This window comes from Hyperolius riggenbachi, chromosome 9 (genome assembly GCF_040937935.1).
Source record: "Hyperolius riggenbachi isolate aHypRig1 chromosome 9, aHypRig1.pri, whole genome shotgun sequence".
NCBI lineage: Eukaryota > Metazoa > Chordata > Amphibia > Anura > Hyperoliidae > Hyperolius > Hyperolius riggenbachi.
Genome location: NC_090654.1, coordinates 23,856,315 through 23,875,425, shown reverse-complemented (window position 1 = coordinate 23,875,425; position 19,111 = coordinate 23,856,315). Strand labels below are relative to the sequence as shown.

The 19,111-nt window shown below is 44.0% G+C and overlaps 1 protein-coding gene across 2 annotated transcripts in view; it reads right to left on the bottom strand.

Moving 5' to 3' along the window:
• Nucleotides 1-19,111, bottom strand: part of TMEM184B (transmembrane protein 184B) — a 160,142-nt gene that overhangs the window by 135,011 nt on the left and 6,020 nt on the right. For both annotated transcript variants that reach the window (XM_068252134.1, XM_068252135.1), the window contains exon 2: nt 11,892-12,024. The gene's annotated coding sequence lies outside the window, so the exon portion shown is untranslated. The remainder of the gene's footprint in view (nt 1-11,891; nt 12,025-19,111) is intronic.

Below are 19,111 nucleotides of genomic sequence, written 5' to 3'. Positions count from 1 at the left end.
ATGGGACGCAGGAGGACGGGGAAAGCTTCGATAGGATCCGGAGGCTTCCCCCACCCAAGGTGAGGGCTGTGTTTCTCAGTACAGGTTTTCTTTAAGAAACTGCTAGTACCACAATGCATTTGACTTGATGAATCATGACTGTCAGGCTCCTGCAATGCATTGTGGGACTTGAAGTTCCTGAACAGCTGGAGAGCCAAGTTTGCAGATCACTGAACTAGGAGAACATTTATTTATCATATCATAAACAGCTTTCCCCAGGCACTGTACTGTGTTTATCGTCCTTGAAGTTATAATGCAAATAATCAAGCTCGTTGCTTATTTCCAGCCTGACTGAAATAGTCTGCTTGTTGCCTAGAGAACACAAAAAGGGAACGGGAAAAAAAAAAAAAGTATTGAATGCCAGTGAAGGGAGTTCTCTAGTGTAACACATATGGTGGAGCTTCTCTAAGCTTAGCGAGTGTGCAAAGCAACGCCATTTCACAGGTCACACTAGCGCTGGATTTCGAGGGTTCCATAGATAGCCTCTATGTCAACTATTTAACAAGAGGGTCGCATTTCACTATCCGGAGGCTCTGACCCCGGGGCTGGGTATATCTGCATTCTGATAACAGGGACATCTTCCTGTCCCATAAAAACGCAGCGTGGGCAGGAGGATCATAAAATCTAATGCCATGCAAGAGGATCTGCAACAGAAGTTTACTATTCGCATTGCTGTGCATCACAGAAAGTTATAGCAAACACCAGAGCCAAATAAAGAAAGCAGCCTAGAATACAGCAACGGCCCAACCACATTTGAAAACAAAATCTTGTTGAACATACGCCGAGTAGCCCAAAAAATGAGAGACACCTTTTAATAAGTTGGTCTAGCTTTAGTTCTGATCACAGCCGATATTAGTTTTTGGTATAGACACAACAAGATGCCGATACTGTTGCTGAGGAATGTTGGCCCATGCTGACATAATGGCAGCTCTATGTTGGGTCAGATGCTCAATAGGATTGATGTCAGAGGACTGAGCTGGATATGGAAGCAGGTTAAACTCTGATGTTCCTTAAACCAATTTGAGACCAATCGAGCAGGGTGGCATGGGCTTACAACAGGCATCTCTTCCTATTTTTCTGTGATATCAAAGGCACTCTTGATGGTCTCCTGCTGCTAAAGCCCATCCTTTGCGAAGTCCATCTTGTTGTGGGTTGAGATGTGCTTTGTGATGTACTTGCATGGAATTCCGCTGTAATTAGTTGCGTTGTTGCCCTTCTGTTGCCCAGGACTATGTGTGCTACTTGCCTTTCACCTCTCTCATTCACCAGCCTTTTTCAACCAGAAAAGTCCTTGCCACTCTCTAAACACCTGAGATACTGTTGGGCAAGAAAATCCTAAGAGAGTCATTTCAGAGACACTAGCTGTTTTTGCACCAACGATAATATTAATTCTAGTATTTGTATAGCGCTTTTCTCCTAGTCGGACTCAAAACGCTTACAAGGCAGCCACTAGAACGCAGTCAGTAGGCAGCATCAGTGTTAGGTCTCGCCCAAGAACTCCTTAGTGAATAGGTTGGCTTACTGAAATAGGACGAGGAAGTGCCCTTAACCACTATACTATCCAGCCATGGTTATCCCTCGTTTAAAGGGACTCCGAGCAGTGCAGAAACTATGGAAAGATGCACATCATTTTAAAGCTCTCTTTCTCCTCTTTCCAATGATATATAAACCACCACCCTACGTCTTTTAGTTTTTAGAAAATAGAGAAAACTAAAAGGCGTAGGGCAACGATTTAGGTGTCGTCAGAAAGAGGAGAAAGAGAGCTTTAAAATGATATCCATCAAGCCATAGTTATATTGTATTACAGAGGACGACACTTTCCCCAGTGTCAGCAGCTCCATTCTGCTGAATGCAGCTGCTGACTTTGACAAAAAGTCGCCCTGTGTAATACAATATAACTATGGCTTGATGGATATCATTTTAAAGCTCTCTTTCTCCTCTTTCTGACGACACCTAAATCGTTGCCCTACACCTTTTAGTTTTCTCTATTTTCGCGATCGAAATCGCGGCCGCGGCAAATTCAATCGCGAAAATAGCGAAAACTAAAAGGCGTAGGGTGGTGGTTTATATATCATTGGAAAGAGGAGAAAGAGAGCTTTAAAATGATGTGCATCTTTCCATAGTTTCTGCAGTGCTCGGAGTCCCTTTAAAGTCACCTAAATCTTTCGTCGTACCCATTTTGATATTAACTTCTGTGATAACTACAATGTCCGAAGCTGAGCGTTCCTTATATAAGCAACTCTGCGTGGTTGCATCAATGTTGGACTGGTTTACTTTTCTATAATCATTTGTTTGCCCACTCAGTGTAGAAGGGGGTCTATTTACAAGAATAAAAGTGAACTAGCTGTTAATTACATAAGCGCCAGTATTCCTGCAGAAAAGAACGCCAAGTCTCAGATCGCTTCAGCTCATTTTTATGACTAGGCTCCATTTGTATCATTCGGTCACATTTCACTCAAGTGAACTTGAGGGATCAGCAGAATTGAGATGCCCGCAGCGAGCTCAGCCTCCCCTGTGTTATCCCGCGTCACACTGACAGCATGAACGTGGAGGACATTTCTCTTCTTGCCACGGGCAACAACTCCATGAAGTCACCAGTTTTTTTGGAATGCAAGTATGATACTGCAGAGTACACAGCACCCTGCTCTGCACTAAGGCCCCTTTCACACTGCGCGCGTTTCCAGCCGCGTTTCGGAATCGCGTGCAGGAGGCCGACGCGCACAACATCTGTCCGATGTTCACACTGCATGCGTTCAGGACCAGTGCGGTCCGGAAACGCATGCTGCACGCATTTTATTTTTTTTTGCAAAAAACGCATGGGTGACCCATTCACTGCAGTGAATGGGATCAGCCAATGGAACGCGTTCGTATGCGTTGCATTCCGAACGCACGCCCGTCCGCGTTTGTAATGTGAACAGGGCCTAAAACAGGTTATATTTATAAGTGATATAGCTAATAAGAAACATTGGCCTCAATTCTGGTAGCAATGTGAGGTGAATATTTTTTTGTAGGTAAAATACCTCTTTTTCTTTTTCTTTTATTTTTAGCAATTCTGAAAGATTTTTTTCTCCATTTCTGATTCTGAACATGAGGTAAATGCACCAATTTCACAATGAAAAAAGGGCACATTACTTATGCCTTAAATACCGATTATTTTTGTTATCATCTGCTAGTACCTGGTGATATTTTTTGCTTTCCATTAGATTAAATGGAGTCTAGAGGCTTTCAAGAGGAACTCCAGTGAAAATAATGTAATAAAAAAAAAGTGCTTCATTCTTACAATAATTATGTATAAATGATTTAGTCAGTGTTTGCCCATTGTAAAAGCTTTCCTCTCCCTGATTTACATTCTGACATTTATCACATGGTGACATGTTTTACTGTTGGCAGATGATGTAGCTGCTGCATGTTTTTTTGGCAGTTGGAAACAGCTGTACACAGCTAGTTTCCACAATGCAACAATGTTCACAGACAGGAAACTGTCAGGAGCACGGTCCTCACTGTTTCTTGTGGGAGGGGTTTCACCAGAATATCAGCCATACAGCGCCCCCTAATGATCCATTTGTGAAAATAAAGATTTCTCATGTAAAAGGGGGTATCAGCTACTGATTGGGATGAAGTTAAATTCTTGGTCACAGTTTCTATTTAAAGGATACCACAACTGACATGTGACATGATGAGATAGACATGTGTATGTACAGTGCCTAGCACACAAATAACTATGCTGTGTTCCTTTTTTTCTTTCTCTGCCTGAGAGAGTTACATATCAGGTATGTAAGTGGCTGACTCAGTCCTGACTCACACAGGAAGTGACTACAGTGTGACCCTCACTGATAAGAAATTCCCCTTTTTACCTCTTTCTTGCTCTCAGAAGCCATTTTCTGCTAGGAAAGTGTTTTGTAGTTGGAATTTCTTACCAGGGAGGGTCACACTGTAGTCACTTCCTGTCTCAGTCAGGACTGAGTCAGCCACTTACATACCTGATATGTAACTCTTTCAGACAGAGAAAGGAAAAAGAGAAACACAGCATAGTTATTTGTGTGCTTGGCACTGTGCATACACATGTCTATCAGATCATGTCACATGTCAGTTCAGGTATCCTTTAACGCTGTGTTTGCTGGACTTTAAAACATTTGACTTTTTTTTCCCCGCACGTTTACACGGTTTCCAACAGGTTTACACGTTTTTTTCCGCCATCTGCGGAAAAAATGCAAAAGTTACCAACGCTAGTAATTTTGCGGCAAAGAAAACCATTTACCGCATGTGGGGTGGTGAATAGTGCCCAATGTACTGCTTTTTTCCCCCACAATGCATTATCTGTGTTAAAGGTATTTCATGTAAACGCTTTTTTGTTTTGCTTTGCATTTTTTTCCTGCGATTTTGGCAGGTTTTTTTCTTGTTTTTTTTTTTAAATGCATAAGCGTGGACAGGTCCTCCGAATCGCATGAGTTTTACGTTCTAAAATCACACACAAAAAAAGTATATGGGCCACTCAAAAATTGCATGGTGTGCGATTTCCAATGCGATTTTATGTGCGTTTTTAAAAAAATTGCACAGCTAATTCCTTATCACATACTGTATGCAAATCTCATGTGACTCGCATACAATGCTGTCCTATGGGAAATCAAAAATGCAAGCAATTTGCATGAGGTCTGCAAAAAAAAAAACAAAAAAAAAAAACCCAAAAAACTGAAACACATGAAAAATGCACACAAAATGCCGGAAAAACTGCAGGAACTTACTTGGCAGAAATGCACAATTTGCTGCACAGACAAGTGTGCTTCCAGACACAGATATTCCCAATGGTGACAAAGTCCTCTCAGTACTGTGGGCAGAGAACGGCTCCGCATTGAGTTCTGGGGAAAGTTACAGTCAGGGTTGTCAAGGAACTTGAGTGAAAGTTAGATCATTCAAGAGGGGGGGGGGGGGGGGGTGTCTTCTCTGACCTTTGCATGCCTCTTCCGCACTGGGCAAAGATCCTCTAAACCATCCAACTGTCAGAGATTGACATGTAGGAGTGCGGCCACACTGCGCACACGCAAAGTATTGTCAGCGCAGTACTATGGAGCCACTCATGGATGCCAGCAGTGGAGAAGTCGAAGAGAATCTTCCTACTACGCAAGTATTAACTTTTGTACGCTTTGATATGCAGTCTCCATGTACATCACCAGGTGTGTATTCACAGGATCTGTTTACCTGACAGCTGCAGTCTTAGATGTGGGTCTAGCTGCGCTGTAATTACACAGTGGTGGCTGAAACATTTACATCAGCATCGCTTGGCAACAATCATAAAAGTGCTGCTTAAATCAACTGTAACATGGCATTTGTGGTTCATTTAAAGTGGGATTAAACTGACATAATATGCAATAAAAACAGGTTTTCATACTTTTTATTACTCATACAGTTATATTTTCTTTTGTGCACAAATAAGGTTTGTTTACAAATTACCAGTTCCTCATGTACAGTTTATCTGCTCTGAAAGCTGCCATTGCATTTTATTTATAGCTGCTTTATTTGTATATCTTAACTAGCAGAGAAAAGTTTATTAACAGGCGCTAGGCAACTGGCCGTGTGCAGGGGTCTAGGACTAAAATGATTAGAGCAGGGGTCTCAAACTCGCGGCCCGCGGGCCATTTGCGGCCCTCGATACAATATTTTGTGGCCCTCGCGGGCAAAAGCTTCCTTATAGTTCGCTTCAGTGCTCCCAAGTAATCCACCGCATCCTGGCCGCTAAACGAGGGCTGCAGAGCCCCCAAATCGCCCGGGGGGCAATCCGCCGGCATTTCCTGGAAGGAGCAGAGCTTTCAGCTTCAGCTCTGCCCCGCCTGACGTCAATCGCTGCACGGATCGCCGCCTCTCCCCGCCCCTCTCTGTGAAGGAAGAGTGAGAGGGGCGGGCAGAGACGGCGATGTGCCACGGCTGACGTCAGGAGGGGCAGAGCTGAAGCTGAAAGCTCTGCCCCTTCCAGGAAATGCCGGCGGATTGCCCCTTGGGCGATTTGGGAGCTCTGCAGCCCTCGTTTTACAGCGGGGACACGGCGGATTACTTGTAATGGGAGCACTGAAGCGAACTATAAGGTAAAATAGGCAAAATGCTTCAGTGTGAATTTGATTTTGAAATAAAAATCAATGCAAGGGACGGTGGGGGGGGGGGGGGAGCTGCTGATTGTGAAATCCCTTATGCAGCCCAGCCTCATCCTGACTTTGCCTCCTGCGGCCCCCAGGTGAATTGAGGTTGAGACCCCTAGATTAGAGGCAGAGAATCAGCAGGATAGCCAAGTAACTGGTATTGCCTAAAAGGTAACAAATATGCCTCCATATCACTCTTGCTCCAGTTGTCCTTTAACCCTGGACTGAACTTCATCCCAGACAGTAGCCAATACCACCTTTCCCACAAGAAATCTTTACCTTTTCTCGAATAGATTATTGAGGACATCTGTATGGCTGATATTGTGGCGAGACCCCTCCCATGGTGTGATGTCAGGACCATGGCCCTGACAGTTTCCTGTCTGTTAACCTCAATGCATTGTGGTAAAAAAAAAAAAAAAAAAAAAAAAAAAAAAAAAAATCTGTTTTCCAACCACCAAGCAAATATCTCTGTGCATTGAGGATTTTACAATGGGCAAACATAGTTCCATAGTTATTTTGGTTGAAAAAAGACATACGTCCATTGAGTTCAACAAACACTGACTAATGTATAAATTAATCTTGTAAACATTAGGCAATTTTATTCATCATGACATTCTCACTACAGTTCCTCCCTAGTTGTGGCTTCAGGAGGAGGGACATTTCTGCTCCTGCACTGTGGCATGTATGAAGTGACTGTGTCACTAGCATCCGATTAGTGTCCTGGCTGTAATCTGCCCTGGTAGTAATGAAAAGCTTATTGGTTGCTAGGAGAAGAATTGGAAGCATTCTGCAGGCATTTACATGCCCAGTTTATCACATGAAGCTTTTGCTTCTCTGGCGTGACAAGACCATATTAGAAAACACACATGGTTCTCAATTTATTCCTGTATAACGAAGCCGAAATCGTGACTTTAGGCATAGATGGAAACGTGGTTTTTTTTGTTTGCTGTAGAAGGAATTAAAGAGGAAGTGCAGTGAAAACAACGTCATGAATAAAAAAAGTTTTTTTTTTTTTAAACAATAGTACCGTAATTTATAAATTCAGTCAGTGCTTTTACCCATTGTAAACTCTTTTCTAACCTGATTTTCTTATGAAATTTGTCACAGGCAGCACCATCTTTATGTTTATTTACAATCAATGCTCATCAAAGGCTTGTTAACATCAAAAAATCAAAAATAGCTTACGCCAGCAATTTTCGATCGGGGAGGGGGGGGGAATTCCTTTTGATCTGAGGTACTGAGAAGTGAGAAGCAGTTGTAACAAATCCCTCAGGTATCCTGGGCCTTGGCCGTGTACGGATGTGAATGTTAGCATGCCTATTGTAAAAACGATTCTCCATTTCCAGTTCTGGTTAGACCCCTGCAAATTTTAGCTGAGCTCACATTTGTATGTTTGGTGAATTTTCTGATTCTAGCATTTCCAAGTAGCCCAATACGTGGGAAAGCAACAGGACCGTTACAGGTAACAGAGATGAGAGAGATACAAACCCTCCCACAGATATAGCGGAGATGTAAAGAAGCCACACAGAGGGGTAACTAAACACCACACACCAGGAATCTCTCTCTAGTCCCGTCACAGCTGAACGCTCACTGCTTACACAAACACAGGTGTAACTTATCCAGACTTGTTCCATGTAACTTCCAGGCAGACAGGTAATAAAAGCTACAGGAAGACAATTAGCTGACAGGTGAGCAGCTCTGGAAAGCCAGATACGGAGGGAATCTAATTTCAGGCAACAGCTAAGAGCATTATACGGCCACAATACGGCTTACAGCTAATTAAAGGACATCCGAGGCGAAAAAAAACAAAAACTGAGATAAACAATTGTATCTGTCCTACTTCTAAAAATGACTTTTATAGTTATCCCGCAGTTTTATTTTATATTTTAATCAACTTTTTAAGCTTTTACTGTTTCATGGCCTTTTCTCAATGACACATTAACCTCCTGAGCGGTATGGACGAGCTCAGCTCGTCCATCACCGCCGGAGGCTGCCGCTCAGGCCCTGCTGGGGCGATTTTCATGAAATAAAAAGCAGCACACGCAGTCGGCACTTTGCCAGCCGCGTGTGCTGCCTGATCGCCGCCGCTCTGCGGCGATTCGCCACGAGCAGCGGCGAAAGAGGGTCCCCCCAGCCGCCTGAGCCCAGCGTAGCCGGAACAAAAAGTTCCGGCCAGCGCTAAGGGCTGGATCAGAGGCGGCTGACGTCAGGACGTCGGCTGACGTCCATGACGTCACTCCGCTCGTCGCTATGGCGACGATCTAAGCAAAACAAGGAAGGCCGCTCATTGCGGCCTTCCTTGTTTATTCTGGGCGCCGGAGGCGATCGGAAGAACGCCTCCGGAGCGCCCTCTAGTGGGCTTTCATGCAGCCAACTTTGTTGGCTGCATGAAATAGTTTTTTTTTAATTAAAAAAAAACCCTCCCGCAGCCTCCCTGGCGATCTCAATAGAACGCCGGGGAGGTTAATTGAAATATGCCAGGGCTAAAATATATGAACTACTGACACCTTTTATCTCTTTTCTGCTCTTAGAAGCCATTTACTGCCACAAAAGTGTTTTATGGCTGCAATTCCTTATCAGTGAGGGTTACTCTAGAGTCCGACCCGGACAGGAACTGCCACTTACATACCTGATATTTAACTCTTTCAGGCAGAGAAAGAAAAAAAGGAACGCAGCCTAGTTATTTGTGTGCTAGGCACTGCACATACCCCTGTCTATCTCATGTCACATGTCACCTCGTGAGTCCTTTAAGCCAGCCTCTTCCTGCACAGCTGAAGTCAGTGAGAGCAGCCCAGGAAATAGGAATGTTCCTAAAGGGATCTAGTTTGAGATCCAACTATATGACCCACTTCTTGTGTTTACTGCTGCTGCTTCTTGCCATGTAAACGTTTATATCTTGCTTCTCTAGGCTGCTGAACACTGTGCTGAAATTAGAGGAGTTCTGTGGAGGGGCTCAAAAGGCAAAATCCAATTACAGGCTCACCGATAACAGGAAGTCCAGAACTAGCCCTGTTTCTCATAGGCCTTAAAACATTTCCTATTAATCTCCAAAAGCCAGCGGCGCACTTGTTATGCTCCACAAGACAAGCTATTTTAGGAGAATGGGCATCTGAACATATCCTTCCCTACCTTCCATAATTCAGACCACGCAATGTAACCTAACAATGGAACGCAGTCTCAGATTAAATGCCAACCCCCTACTATATCCTCCTGTCCAATCTATTCATTGGCCTCAATTCACTAAGCTTATCTCCTCTTTAATAACTCTTCTAGAGTTGTTACCATGGTGATAAGGCATGTAGTATTCAGGAAACATTTTACCTCAGGCAAACCTAAAGTTAACTCTTCTGTCTTTAAGTTAACTCTTTAATCCTTAAAATAACTCCAGAGTTAAAGACAGGCTGTTCATTAACTGCGTGTGAAAATAACTAACTACAGAGGAGGCAACTTAACTACAGAGGAGGCAACTTAACTACAGAGGAGGCAACTTAACTACAGAGGAGGCAACTTAACTACAGAGGAGGTAACTTAACTACAGAGGAGGCAACTTAACTACAGAGGAGGTAACTTAACTACAGAGGAGGTAACTTAACTACAGAGGAGGTAACTTAACTACAGAGGAGGTAACTTAAGGAATGAAGAGATAAGATAACTCTCTTACTATTGGAGGTAAGTTTTCTCTTGCCTTATTATCTCCAGCATGATCTTAGTGAATTGAGGCCATTGGAAAGAAATAGAGGTGGAGACTTCAACAAGAGAATTTACTAATACTAGTTCTCCCTTAGTATGAGATATGAAGTATTCCCTACCAACACAGATTGTTAGTGGTACCTCCCTATTCTACTTAAATGGATATAACACCTCCCCCTGGTGCTCCTCCCCCCACACTCTCCTTCCCTTCCCCTATCCTTCTGATGAGACAAACTGTCCATAACAGATCCCCTTTCCACAAGAAAATAGCAGATAAAGAGCTGCTGTTACTTTCACGCCTCTGCATTGTTACACCCTATATTGGTTATTGGTTTATTAGTTTCTTAAATATGTTACCTTATGCATTATATAATGTGCGGTGGTAACAAGATGATGACACTTTATTAAATGAAAGATTGATGTCTCACATCAATATTGATCAGAATCTTTGTTATATGTATACCCACGAAGATCTAGTATGGTATAGGTTCATAGTAGAAAACAGTAGATTATGATCTCGTCACCTATATCCTTGATTTATATGTTCTCAAATACCTTTACATTCTGTTTATACATGTCATGTACATTGAACCATGATGCAATTTATACCTGAACGTTTGTTACTGTTATTGCTTTAAAGCGGTATTGTCACCATAAACATCAAATTTCAAAAGCAACTGGTCTGGAGTGTATTACGTGATAAAGATGCTAATCCTGCATTCAAAACTTTTTCTGCTGTTATGATTTGGAGTTATCACATACTTTAGGAGCACTGGCTCTAGTGCCAAAAAGTTGAATGCTGGGAGTTCTTTTTATCTATAATATATTCCTCCTCTTCCATTTATTTCCCTGCCTAGCTGATCACTTGTGTTTACAAGCAAGGCTGAGGTGAGTCAGTGATTGGATGTGTAAATAAAAAAAAAAAAAAAAAAAAAAAAAAAAAAGGACTCTGGGAGGAGGGCAGCTAATGAATACACAATGAGCAAGAGAAGGGAGGGGGGAAACAAGAGTCAGGGAGGATATGATGTCAGCATTAGCTTGGCAAAATGGTCATTTTCTGCTTTTACTTTGTAAAATTCACAGGAATCATTACATGGATAGCACAATACATCAGTTATGTAAGTAGAACTAGTATTTATCTACTTATATATGTGTTTTTTATTTCTAGGTTAGCGTGGGTGTAGCTTGTTCTTTAAAGAGACTCTGAAGCGAGATAAAAAAAAAAAATTAATTAAAAAAAAAAAAAACGCTTTTTACCTTATATTCATCTGAGGCATGTTTGCCCCTGCTAAAACGCAGCTCTCCTGCAGCAGAACAAGGGGTCTTTAGCCCCCAAATCCCCTCCGTGGTGTCCGGGGAGCGCTTCCTGTTGAGGCAGGGCTTATGGCCGCAGCCCTGCCTCTCAGCACGTCTATCAGCACGTATCTCCGCCTCTCCCGCCCCTCTCAGTCTTCCTTCACTGAGAGGGGCGAGGGAGAGGCGGAGATCCGCCGCTGATAGACGCGCACGGAGGCAGAGCTGCGGCTCATAGCTCTGCCTCCATGAGCAGTAAAATCCATGACCAAGAAAGTCGTGGATTTTGCAGGGGGGGGGGGGGATTTGGGGTGTAAAGACCCCTTGTTCAGCCGCAGGAGAGCGTCGTTTTAGCAGGGGCAAACATGCCCATGTTAAATATAAGGTAAAAGGCGATTAAAAAAAAAAAAAAAAAAAATCTGACACTTACCCGGGGCTTCTATTGGCCCCCTGCAGCCGTCGTCTTCCGATTCTCCGTCCCCAATCTAATCTTGTGTCTACCTAGACTGCGACTGCGCGGCCAGGGCCGCGTGCGTGGAAGCGAGCATATGCGTCATCGGGAGCTTAATGCGTAGGAGCAGTAAAAGAAAACATCGTACTGCTACTAAATAATAACCATTTTGAAAAGCAGCGTTTATTGCAAGAAAAAAACTTCATCACCAAAATATATTATCAGCATCTAACAAATGCCCAGCTGTAAAACATAACTGCTGGAATAAAAATCACCATGTAATGCTTTACCTGTGAGATTGGAAGGTCGGCTCTACACTCGCCACAAAGGAAATACGAGGAACATCTGAGACGTCATCAGAAGCTCTCCTGCCCATCAGGAGCCCATGACTGTGACCTCACTTCCTGTATGTGCCAGAGGAGCCTGAAAGGAGAACAGGCACGTAAACGGCAGGGGAATAAACAGCAACATCTGTCCATAAAGCAATCCTAGCACTGGAACTGTACAGCCAGGGAAAGTCAGTATTTGACCCACGACTGACTTTGCTTGTGTGCACTCTGACCAGGAAATGATCAATGTATATTTGTAATGGCAGGTTTATTGCAGTTGTGAGAAACAACCAAAGAATCCTCGAAACCCCAGGAAGTTTTGTATCGGGATGATATTTATTGGCAAACTTTACCATTTCCCCACCACAGGTTATTTCTAGAAGATTCACAGTGACTCTACTGGTATGTTTTTTATTGTACAAATCGGACAGTATGGATTCTCTTTAAAGCCAGTGGTTACCAATTTAAAAATAAAAAAGTCAGATACTCGCCTAAGGAGAGGGAAGGCTCGGTCCTAATGAGCCTTCCCTCTCCTCTCCCGGTGCCCTCGGTGCTGCGCTGGCTCCCCCGTTCTCGTCCGCCGCCGCAGGGACTTCGGAGGTCTTCGGGAGCACTCGGGCTTCCGAAGACGGGCCGCTCCAAACTACGCACGCGAGAGTGCGACATAGAGGGCGCTCGCGCATGCGTAGTATGGAGCGGCCCGTTTTCGGGAGCCCGAGTGCTCCCTTCAGCTGCGGAAGTGGCAGTATTTGACCGAACTGGTCGAATACTGCTACGGGGGATCCTGCGCAGGACCGGGTGGGCACTGGGAGAGGAGGGGGAAGTCTCATTAGGACCGAGCCTTCCCTCTCCTTAGGTGAGTATCTGACTTTATTTTTAAGTTGGTAAACATTCACTTTAAAGATTTACTTTAAAAGTACCATACAACTTCAATACATTTGGATATTAGTAGTAAGAGCAGACATCCTTTTGCCATTACAGATCGATGCCTGTAAAATGTTGTAAAGCTATTTATGTGAACATGACATCCTCTTGCACAATGCTTGCATGCCTTGGAAAGTCTAGTGAGGATGGTGACAGCGCAGCAGCAAGAGGTGGAGACATAGATAAGAGAAACCTCTGTCACCAACATGCCAGAACTCAGTAATTCATGTCCCTCGCTCACCCCCATTTCTCAGAGGACTCCATACCTCTGCCACATGAGCTCACCCATACATACAGCAAGGACAATCAAACAACACTAGCATCAGTTCCACTGCTGTTAATAGGAAACCTGTGCATGTTTGTTCCCTCCGCAAGGAACTGCCAGGCATTGGCCACACGATACCAGATTCATTTAAGGACCAGCATCCCAAAAAAATCAAAATGTATGTTTATAAGAAGTACATTCCTTCTAGAGTAAATGCAGCGTATATTACTTTACTAGGTTGGTCATCATTGGTAGATAGATCGGGGAACGTTCAGCGACGTGACCAGACGAACGAGCGATCCGACCCATCTTCTTACCTGCAGGAACACACGACAGCACACGACGGGCGCAAACAAGCGTTCAAAGGATAGCAGCATTTTGCGTGAGAGTTGTTGAGGATCTTAACAGTCCGATCCGCTGTGACGATCATAATCGGTGCACGTCGCAAAACACTGTCGTGCACACATGTACCCACGGTGCAAAAAATAAAAATAAAATTTTTTTTAAAAAAAATCACCGAAGAAATGATCGCGTAGGAACAATAAAAAAAACAAACAAAAAAACGCTGGTCATGGGAAAAAAGTTGTGCCAATAATCGCAATGTGGGTACGTAGCTTTACAGTAGGCAGTAAAGCTCTGACAGATTTGACAGGATTCTCAGCATTTCCATTACTTTTTAGAAAAATAACTACTTGGAAGAAAGGATCTATTTAAAGAATGTCAGCCAGCCTCCCTTTCCCCTTGCACACTGTTTTGGTAGTTGGGCTGAGAAACTGAAGGTTGCTCAGTAAGTGTTTTTAAAAATAAAGACCCTCAAAATCACCCATGAGGAGATAGGCTAGTCCAAAACCTGAAGATCTGTCAGATTCTTACTGCCTACTGTGATAGTGAGGTCTGGTTCACACTACAAGAGCTTTTATCTAAGCGCTTGTGATTCAAAAAGCTCTCGCTAATGTAATGCTACGAGTGTGATCCCACTTGTGAGATGTGATTTTATAAGAAGAAAAAAACAAAACAGCAATGCATTAGCAAGAGCTTTTCACATCACTAGCGCTTAGAAAAGCTCTTGTAGTGTAAACAGCCCGGCGGATGAGTCAAAAAAAGCCCTATCAGTCTGCCGACAACCTGTACTCACGTGCTACTGTCGGCGGAACGACCGCCGCACGGGAGGGTCAGACGGACCCATCGTTTGTTACAATACGGTGTGTGTACGCGCCTTAAGGAAACTCCGAGAACGTCCTATGAGTACCTTTAGGATTTCACAGGTCCTTTTGAGGCATTTGGTTTCTAGAGTACTCCTCACGGTTTAGGGCCCCTAAAATGCCAGGGCAGTATAGGAACCCCACAAATGACCCAATTTTAGAAAGAAGACACCCCAAGGTATTCCGTTAGGAGTATGGTGAGTTCATAGAAGATTTTATTTTTTGTCACAAATTAGCAGAAATTGATTTTTATTGTTTTGTTTTTCACAAAGTGTCATTTTGCACTAACTTGTGACAAAAAAATAAAATCTTCTATGAACTCATACACCTAACTGAATACCTTGGGGTGTCTTTTCTAAAATGGGGTCACTTGTGGGGTTCCTGGCATTTTAGGGGCCCAAAACCGTGAGGAGTAGACTGGAAACCAAATGCCACAAAATTACTGTTCAGGGGTATAAGCATCTGCAAATTTTGATGACAGGTGGTCTATGAGGGGCCGAATTTTGTGGAACCGGTCATAAGCAGGGTGGCCTCTTAGAGGTCAGGTTGTATTGGCACTGAAGTGCAGGAAACGCAAGGATGTTCTCAAATCGTGACCTGGACATGGCAGCAGAGAACATGGGCATGTGATGTATTGGGTGCGTAGACCAATAAGACCGCAATACATTCTTTTTGACTAGACCCATGTTAAGGAGAAGGCCCCAAAAAATGTTACGTTCGGAAACTTGGGAGTGGTTTCCACCGAAAAGGCTGGGCATGGCAGCTTCTCGGATTGGCGGTTGCGCATTGTGTGTCATAACGGTTGGTCTCAGCCACAATGAAGTCGTAGAGATCCACGGTGCAGTACAGATGAAAAAAGTCTAGGGCCAATTCTAGATCATCTGTCTCCATCTGGACTCCAGACTGGGCGGTGAAAAGGGGAAATACGGGTGCGGCAGAGCCAGGGGATTGCCAATTGGGATTTGCCAGCACCTCTGGGAGACTATGGGTAGTACGGGCTCGTTTTGCTGGTGGCTGCGACTCGGGTCTTAATGCACGTGCCACCGAACCAGTTTCTACTACCATGCTGGTGCTCGCCACTTCACCAGGGTCTACGGTAGTACTGGTGCTAGGTCCAGGAGATGCTACGCTGCTGGTGCATGCCTCACCAAGAAAACTCGGATCAGCGCTAGCACCACTCTGCTGCCCTTGAGTCTGATCCTGCGCCACCTGCGGTTCAGTGACATGGGGTGTGGTACGCCTGACACTAGCCGGGACCTCAACCTCGTCATTGCTATCAGACAGAGAGCCACTGATGGTCACCGGTTCGTATTTTGACCCGGTTGATTCGTCGGATGAGGCTTCCCAATCGCACTCACCCCACTGGGCCAGAATCTCGGCGGCCTCTTCAGCGGAATACCCCTTTTTTGCCATGGTGGACTGCTAAATTTAGGGGGTATTCCTCTGAGACTACCCAGGAATAATAGCACCTACCTAGTAAAAGGGACTACTTGTGATGTAGAAAGCTGTGGTCACTGAGTTTTGATTAAAAAAAAAAAATATATATCAAAACTGATCTTTACAGCGCCACAGTTATTGTACAGTGTTTTTTTGCAGTGATAAGAAAAGGGCCTGATCTGATGGGTAGGTGTGCTAGGGAGTGACATGTGGTGATTGATGGGCATCTCAGGGTGTGATTAGAGGGGGGAATAGATGCAAGCAATGCACTGCCGAGGTGATCGGGGGGGGGGGGGGGGGGGCTTAGGGGTTGAGGGCAATCTGAGGGTGGGTGCCCGCAAGGGGCAGATTAGGGTCTAATCTGATGGGTAGCAGTGACAGGTGGTGACAGGGGGTGACAGATGGGTGATTGACATGTGATCAGTGGGTGATTACAGGGGAGAATAGATGTATACAGTACACAAGGGGTCTGGGGAGGATCTGAGGGTGTGTGTGTGTGGGGGGGGGGGGGGTGATCAGGAGCCCCCAGGGGGCAGTTTAGCACCTAATCTAAAATATACCGTTGACAGATAGTGACAGGGGGTGATTAGGGGGGGGTGATGGGTGCTGTGGGCGATCATGGGGGCAGGGGGACAGGATCAGTGTGTGTGTTTACATACACATCTGCCTCCTCCCCTGGTGGTCACTCGATCACTGTGACCACCAGGGAAGGAGGCAGCCTGTATAATACACTTTGTATACATTAAAGTGTATTATACACGTTGTACGGCGAGATCGGGATATTTACAATCCGCCGCCGGCTTGACGTGGCGGGTGGGCGGAGCCTAATGCCGGCGGATGCACGCGCATCGCTGTGCACGATCCCCGGCTAATCAATCCCCCAGGTGCCGCAGCTGATCGGCGTTACGGGGAAGCCACTTTGCCGCCACCCATAGGTAGTGGGCGGTCGGCAACTGGTCAAGTTACTGTAATTAAAATAGACAATATAATCTCTCACCCACCCTGTTTTAAAAGAACAGGCAAATGTTTGTGATTTCATGGGGGTAGCCATCTTTTTGGCTGAGAGGAGGTGACAGGGAGCATGAGACACAGTTCTGTCCTGTGTCTGGATCACCCCCTCCCAGCTGTGCACGCTGGGCTTCAAATCTCAAATTCAAAAAAAAAAAAAAAAAAAAAATTGCACCAAAACAGCAGAAGAAGAACATGAGAAATCCCATCAGGCTTTGCACCGCATCAGGGGAAAAATGCCCGGGCAGTTTTCTTCTGTGCAGCTAAAAATGAGGCTTGGGTAAGAAAAACAAAGTTCTGATGCTGTGAAACTGTTAAAGAAACCCCAAACCTTTTCAGTGCTGCTGAGTAGATTTTTAGTCTGGAGGATCTCTTTAATGTTTACTGTACATCCTCCAGGTGGCTGTCTGTCATGTCAGAACAGATCCGGTTGCACCTTATAGCTAAGCCGTAGGTTACAGAATTCTTTGTGTGTCTGGGAGGAGATCTGTCATTCCTGAAGTGTGTGGGTTGCTGTGTAGGCTTTACAGATAATATTTATAGAGCACAATTTCCAGAAATTAATAACTGTGCAAGAGTGGCTTACTTTAAACTATAACTGTAGCCAGAAGTACAAGCAACAGCTCATAGCAGAGTGAGAAAAACGGCATGCAAGAAAGACTTCCACGCTAGCAAAATAGGTTGAGAGGGTGCGGAAATCGATGGTAGCATTGCATGAAGCAGTATAATGCTTGCAGTCTGCCATGCAGGGTAGGAATTGATCACTATATAAAGGAAATCTGAATGGATAGGCATTAATGGTCGTATCTATATCCAGTTGACCTTTGTAGGGATAACTTTAGGCTCTGATTCAAAGCACTTTTTCCCCCAAGTATTACTTTTTCTGGTTACTGAAGCCACAGATGGAAAATGTATTTATTAGGGCTGGTTCAGACGGGCCTTAAAGGGGCACTATGGCGAAAAAAGTTTTAAATTTAAAATATGTGCAAACAAACAAATAAGAAGTATGTTTTTCCCAGAGTAAAATGATCCATAAATTCATTTTCTCCTATGTTGCTGTCACTTACAGTAGGTGGTAGAAATCTGACAGAAGCGACAGGTTTTGGACTAGTCCATTTATTCATAGGGGATTCTCAGCAAGGCTTTTATACTTTATAAAAAGATATTCTCTAAAAAAGATTTAAACAATGATGCTGGCCAGCTTCCCTGCTTGCCACACAGTTTTTCTGGCAGTTGGACAGAGCAACTGCCATTCACTAAGTGCTTTTGAAAATAAATAAATCCCTGAGAATCCACTATGAAGAGATGGACTAGTCCAAAACCTGTCGCTTCTGTCAGATTTCTACTCCTACTGTAAGTGAAAGCAACATAGGAGAAAAGTAATTTATGGCTCATTTTACTCTGGAAAAAATGTACTTCTTATTTGTATATGTTTGCACATATTTTACATTTTACAATTTTTCGCCATAGTGCCCCTTTAAGCGCTGCATTTTCAGTGGTCGACAGCAACGCTTAAAAAAATACAGAGATATGACAGGTTTTGGGCCAGTCCATCTTTTTAAGGGGGATTCTCAGGGCTTTCTTTGTTTTCAACAGCATTTCCTGAACAACAGTTTAACTGCCAAAATAGCAAGATACCAGCCGGCCTCCCTAATCACTTGCACACTATTATGTCAGTTAGATTTTGCAACTGTTGTTCAGGAAATGCTGCCTACTTCTTTCGCGAAAGAAGCCCTTTAAAGAGGAACTTCAGTGAAAATAATGTAATAAAAAAGTTCTTCATTTTTACAATAATTATGTATAAATGATTTAGTCAGTGCTTGCCCATTGTAAAATCTATTAAATCCCCGATTTATATTCTTACATGTATTACATGGTGACATTTTTACTGCTGGCAGGTGATGCAGCTGCTGCTTGCTGTTTTGGCAGTTGGAAACAGCTGTAAACAGCTATTGCCCACAATGCAACAGGGTTCACAGACAGGAAACTGCCAAGAGTACGTACTCAGAATTTCTTTGTGGGAGGGGTTTCACCACAATATCAGCCATACAGCGCCCCCTGATGGTCTGTTTGTGAAAAGGAATAGATTTCTCACGTAAAAGGGGGTATCAGCTATTGATTGGGATAAAGTTCAATTCTTGGTCGGAGTTTCTCTTTAACGCGTTTTAACTGAAATCTTTTTCACAATGTACTGCTATGGAGAAGAAAAAAAAACGCATACTAACTGATTGAATGTAAACGGGGCCTTAATCTGCCAGAAAATCTCATAGAGTGTACCTAGCAGAAGAATCAGGAATCAGGATTTGGCTTTGCATAGAAAGCAATGTTCGCCATTCCCCCTAGTG